The sequence below is a fragment of the Triticum aestivum genome, chromosome 2B (assembly GCF_018294505.1).
Source record: "Triticum aestivum cultivar Chinese Spring chromosome 2B, IWGSC CS RefSeq v2.1, whole genome shotgun sequence".
In the NCBI taxonomy this organism is placed as follows: Eukaryota; Viridiplantae; Streptophyta; class Magnoliopsida; order Poales; family Poaceae; genus Triticum; species Triticum aestivum.
Genome location: NC_057798.1, coordinates 43,959,274 through 43,965,694, shown reverse-complemented (window position 1 = coordinate 43,965,694; position 6,421 = coordinate 43,959,274).

Below are 6,421 nucleotides of genomic sequence, written 5' to 3'. Positions count from 1 at the left end.
TCCACGGGGCGATGACAGCCATGATCACGTGGGCTGAAGGTGTTATTTCGGTGGCGGAGCCTCCGATTATGTCAGAGTGTTCGGGATCTGGGGTTGTGTTCGGATCCGGACTGATATTGCCGGTCTCCCCTTCCCACACCATGGATGGCTTGAACAGCCTTTCCAGGAAGATATTAGGTGGACGGGGTCGCGCGTAGCGCCTATGCGGGCAAGGATATTCGCCGCTTGATTGTTTTCTCGGACCACATGGTGGAATTTGAGCCCCTCGAACCGAGCTGACATTTTAAGGACGGCATTGCGGTAGGCCACCATTTTTGGGTCCTTGGCGTCAAAGTTTCCTTTATTTGAGATATTGCGAGGTTTGAATCCCCACGCACTTCTAGGCGTTGAATGCCCATGGAGACTGCCATCCAAACACCATGGAACAGAGCCTCATATTCGGCTGCATTGTTGGAATCTGTGTATAGTATTTGGAGTACGTATTGGATTGTATCTCCAGTGGGGGATGTCAGGACAATGCCTGCCCCCAACCAACCAGCATTTTAGAGCCCTCAAAGTGCATGATCCAGGTTGAGTACGCGCCGTACTCTTTAGGGATTTCGGCTTCTGTCCATTCGGCGACGAAGTCAGCCAGTACTTGCGACTTAATGGCTCGATGTGGTTTGTATGTTATGTCGAACGGGAGGAGCTCGGTAGCCCATTTAGCAATCTGGCCCGTGGCATCATGGTTATTTATTATATCATTGAGTGGTACTTCAGAGGCCACCATAATTGAACACTCTTGAAAGTAGTGTCGTAGTTTTCAAGATGCCATGAAGACCGCGTATGCTATCTTTTGATAATGTGGGTACCGTGATTTGTATGGAGTGAGGACGGTGGATACGTAGTATACCGGCTTTTGAAATGGGAACTTGTGTCCGTCCGCCTCTCGTTCGACGACGAGCACTGCGCTTACAACCTGGTGTGTTGCAGCTATATATAACAGCATGGGTTCGCCAATACTTGGCGTGGCTAGGATTGGGTTGCCAGCCAAGAGGGCCTTTATTTCTTCTACTCCGGCCATAGCCGCATCCGTCCACTCGAAGTGGTCGGTGCTCAAAGAAGGCGATAGAGAGGCAATGCCTTTTCTCCTATTTAGGAGATAAAGCGGCTTAGGGCAGCCACGCATTCAGTTAATTTCTGGATTTGCTTGAGGTCTCTTGGGGTACCCAACTGTGACAAAGCTCGGATTTTAGCCGGATTTGCTTCGATTCCTCTATTGGAGACGCCCAAGAGCTTTTCGGCAGTTACGCCGAAGACGCATTTTTTCGGATTGAGCTTGATGTCATATGTTTGGAGATTGTCGAACGTAACCCTGAAGTCGTCTATTAAGGACTCGGCTTGTCTGGTTCTGATGACCACGTCGTCTATGTATGCCTCCACTGTTTTGCCGATTTGTGTTTCCAGGCATGTCTGAATCATGCGTTGATAGGTTGCATCGGCATTTTTGAGCCCGAAGGGCATGGTGTTGAAACAGAAGGGTCCGTATGGAGTGATGAATGCCATTGCGGCTTGATCGGATTGCGCCATCTTTATCTCATGGTATCCGGAGTATGCATCGAGGAAACACAGTGAGTCGTGTCCTACGGTAGCATCGATGATTTGATCGATGCGGGGGAGGGGGAAGGGATCCTTAGGGCAAGCCTTGTTGAGGTCCTTGAAATCGACGCATAGGCGCCCAGATTTGTCCTTCTTTGGTACCAATACCAGGTTTGCTAGCCAGACCAGATGTTTTATTTCTCTAATGAATCTAGCCTCGAGTAGCTTGGCTAGCTCTTCTCCCATGGCTTGTAGCTTGGGTTCTGAAAAGCACCGAAGAGTCTGCTAGACCGACTTGTATCCCTTGAGTATGTTTAGGCTATGCTCGGCCATCCTGCTTGGGATACCTGCATGTCTGAAGGATGCCAGGCGAAGATGTCCCAATTCTCGTCCAAGAACTCTCGTAGTGCGGCATCTATTATGGGGTTCAGTTGTGTCCCAATTGATGCTATTTTTGTAGGGTCCGTTGGGTGGACCTGGAATTTGACTATTGCATGCGCTAGTTTGAAAGAGGTGGATTTGGGCCGTTTGTTGAGTATCACATCGTCCCTGTCCACCGTGGAGCGCAACGCGGTTAGTTCTTCAGCTGCGAGGGCTTCAGATAACGCCTCAAGGGCTACTGCGACTGTTTTATTTTCGGCACGGAGTGATATGTCCGGATCACTAGCTAGAGTGATGATTCCATTGGGCCCGGGCATCTTGAGCTTCATGTACCCGTAATGGGGTATAGCCTAAAAGCTCGTGAATGTGTCCTGCCCTAAAAGGGCGTGGTATCCGCTACTAAACGGGGCCACTTGGAATATAATTTCTTCGGACCTATAATTCTCCGGCGTGCCGAATACCACATCTAGTGTGGATTTTCCCGCACATCGTGCCTCCCGACTAAGGTTGATTCCCCTGAAGGTCGTGCTGCTCTGCTCAATGCGTCTCTTGTCTATTTCCATCTTGTTAAGAGTCTCCTCGTAGATGAGGTTTAATCCGCTGTCGCCGTCCATGAGCACTTTAGTAAGCCGAAAGTCGTCCACAATTGGACTAAGGACTAACGCGGCTGGTGCCCGAACTATTCGGAATTGAGGTTCTTCACTAGCATTGAAGGTTATAGCCGTGTCGTTCCATGGATTTATTGCTGCAATGTGGCAGACTTCAGCAAGGCTGCGGAGTGCTTGTTTACGCCTGTTATTTGAGGCGAAAGTCTCGAAGACTGGCAGTACTGTATTATTATTATTTGTGGGATTGTGCTCTGCGGTATTGTTGATGAGGAGATCCTTGCCGCGCTTCGCCGCCGGCTGGAGTACCCAACAAGCTCTAAGGCTATGTGTTGGTATGATATCCGGTGTACTGTGAATTTTGCATGTCCCATTGAGCCATCTCTCCAGTACGGTTCCACGCCCTGTGAAGGCCTTTTGTTTCTTTGGAATTGTATTGGGTGGCTCATGAGAGCGCACCCTTTTAGCTCGGACGAGGGATTTAGTGAGAGCTGGAGGATCCCAGAATTTTGTTTGGGTTTTCCATGCGCTTTCCATCACATAGTACTTCTATACTATGGCCGCCAAATCAGCAAAGTGTGTGATGTCACAGCGGCTTATGGCGTTGAGGATTCCCTTGTCCATTCAATTTTTGCAAAAGAATGAAATTGCATATTCCTCGTGACAGTCCTTGACCTTGCTCATTACAAGGAGGAATCTGGCCCAGAAGTGATGTACTTTCTTTTGGGGCTCTTGTCTAATGTGGGAAAGATCGCTTATATCTGGGTGGGTGGGTAGATTTAAGTCCAAACCCTGACCCGATCTGAAACCCAGGGGCGAGGGAGCTCCCGAGCTTGGAAGCTCGGACTCCAGGATGTTGCCCAATACTTATGGCCCGTTTCCCGATCCTAGGTTCGGAGCTTGGGACATGTCCTCCCGTAGACTGGTATCCGGCTCGGAGAGCTCGGGAATCCGGACATAGTTCATCCTCAGAATAGAGGGAGAATCGTTGTTTTGTTCCTCCACCACCGCTATCTGATGGGTGACCGGCGGAGAGTTAATCTCCCTTTGATCGGGTTTAAGCCCGATCCGATCATAGTACGTAGCGACCCCCAGGGCTGCGATGCGATCCAAGAGATCGTTCATGGAGGAGAGCTCCATTGGATCCATCTGCTCGACGAATTCCGAGCTGACATGGAGACTATTTTTGATGATCTGAGAAGTCATCATCGGTGTGGTGGCCAAACGGACGGTCATGACGAAGCCGCCCAACCGGAGACTCTGGCCTACAGCCAGGGTTCCTCTAGAGGTGATGTTGTCCTTGACAATGAGGCGAGCTATCAAGCATTATCGCGACAGCACAGTGGAATTCTCAATGAAAGGACCAATGTCGGTGTCAAAACCGGCGGATCTCGGGTAGGGGGTCCCGAACTGTGCGTCTAAGGCTATTGGTAACAGGAGGTGGGGGACACGATGTTTACCCAGGTTCGGGCCCTCTCGATGGAGGTAATACCCTACTTCCTGCTTGATTGATCTTGATGATATGAGTATTACAAGAGTTGATCTACCACGAGATCGTAGAGGCTAAACCCTAGAAGCTAGCCTATGATATGATTGTTGTTGTCCTACGGACTAAACCCTCCTTCGATTTATATAGACACCGGAGGAGGCTAGGGTTACACGGGGTCGGTTATAGAGAAGGAGATCTACATATCCGAATTGCCAAGCTTGCCTTCCACGCAAAGGAGAGTCCCATCCGGACACGGGACGAAGTCTTCAATCTTGTATCTTCATAGTCCAACAGTCCGGCCAAAGTATATAGTCCGGCTGTCCGAGGACCCCCTAATCCAGGACTCCCTCAGCGGCGCCCTGCGAAAACATGTAGGGTGTCATGGATGCCCAGTCAAAGGCAAGGAGATGAAGTCATCGGCCGAGGCTTAGTTACCGTGATAGCGTCGAGCTCGGCTAATGTCGACGCACCGCCAATAGTGGGCGTGCAAGTGATGGAGGGGCCGCTTGCTGCCGAGGTGCCGGCCAGCGTATTCTTCCCACACCCGGGTGCATTAAGCTCGAATGCCGGCGCCGGCGCCGGAGACACTTATGGCGCCAGCGCGTTCTACGAGTTGCTGCCCGTGAAGCTGGGAATCGGGGGCGGCCCCTGTTGGCCGCCCGCAATCCACGCCTGCAGCCCCTCAAGCAAGGTAGGCATAATGGCAGTGATTGTCGCTGCCAGTTGGTCTCACACTTTCTCTTGGACTATCTCCGGAATCCGCACCACATGTGCCTTGAGTTCTTTAACCTCGTGCTCATGCCTTTCCGAGATGGTCTTTCTCTCCTTTCGCCCACCCTTATAGTATTCCGACCATTTCGTGGACAAGCCTTTGTGGGCCACACGACCAGCTGACGACGGCTTACTGAACTTATCCTTATTTTTCACTACGTTCAACGCCCTATTTAAAGTGGTGTCCCAAGGGGCATACGAGGAGCTCTGAGACCCCATGCTACTGCTTTCAGTTTCCTGCGGAAGGAACATGAACCATTTAGAACTTTGGCTTCACTAATCATAATGCAACCATATGGAGCTAATTACGCTGGGGTGTATTCCTTACCAAAACAAGCTCAAGCGCCTTGGTTTCGGATCCGTGGTAAGCTCTTTTGTTACCGGGTCCACCTTGTACCGGGCCCTCACATAGTTCCTGGTCTACTTGTCACGGTATTTATCAAAGAGGGGCGGTAGGCCTTGCTCGGCACGCTTCACGTCCTCCTTGTCCCATATATGTTCCACCACTCTGTAACGCTGGGACTGAGTGTGTGTTGTCCTAAGTTCAAGTGCCGCATATCTTTCCCCCACTGACTTGATTCCGCGGATGCGTTGCTCTTGCACTTGATCTTTAACTCCAGGTAGTCATCTTTGCTGATCGAAGGAGACAGTCGTGAGACTTCATCTTGCTGAAATTCTGCTTCGCTGAGTCTAGGTATCTTCTTATCTTCCCCACGTAACTGTAAGGAAGTTTTACTCCTACGAGGCAGGTGAAAAACTGCTCGATCTCCTCTTGACTTAGAGTGAAGCACGCGGGAGGGCAGTCATATTCGATCTTCTTGGCCTTTTTGCCTTTGCGACGACTTTCCGTGTCCTTTGCCTCATCATCATCATCATCATTAGGGCGTTTTGCGTGAAGCTCCTCCCTGATGCTCATTGATTGCAAGTCTGCCCTTGCTTTCGGCCCATCTTTGGTCCTCTCTGGCATGTTGAGCAGGGTACCAAGCAGACTCTCGCACACGTTCTTCGTGATATGCATGACATCAAGGCTGTGAGGCACACGGAGGATCTTCCAGTACGGCAAGTCCCAGAAAACAGACCTTGTTTTCCATACCTTCAACAGCGGCTCTGGCGCCCTTCGCTTCTTTCCCAGCGGTGGGCACTCTTTCCAATCTTTCAACAGCTCATCTATTTCCTCGCCGCTCCTCGTACGCGGGCGTCTTCGGGGTTCGGTTTCACCATCGAACAGATCCTTGCATTTTCTCCATGCGTCATCGTCGCGAAGCCACCTTCTAGGTCCCATGAACACGGTTTTCGAAGACCCGGGATCTCTATCTAGCTGGCGATACATTGTGTCATCCATGCACCTGACACGTGCACAAAATAAATGGACCACCTGCCCCGCGACATATCCATAACCGAGATAGTCGTGCACCATCGTGAGTAGTGCGGCTCTCATAGGGAAATATTCTTTCGCTGCAGTGTCCCACGTATTGGCTGGCGTTTTCCACAGTGTGTCTAGCTCCTCTTTCAGCAGCCCCAGATACATATTGATGTCGTTCCCTGGTTATTTCGGCCCTTCAATTAGCATACTCATGTGAATGTACTTCCTCTTCAT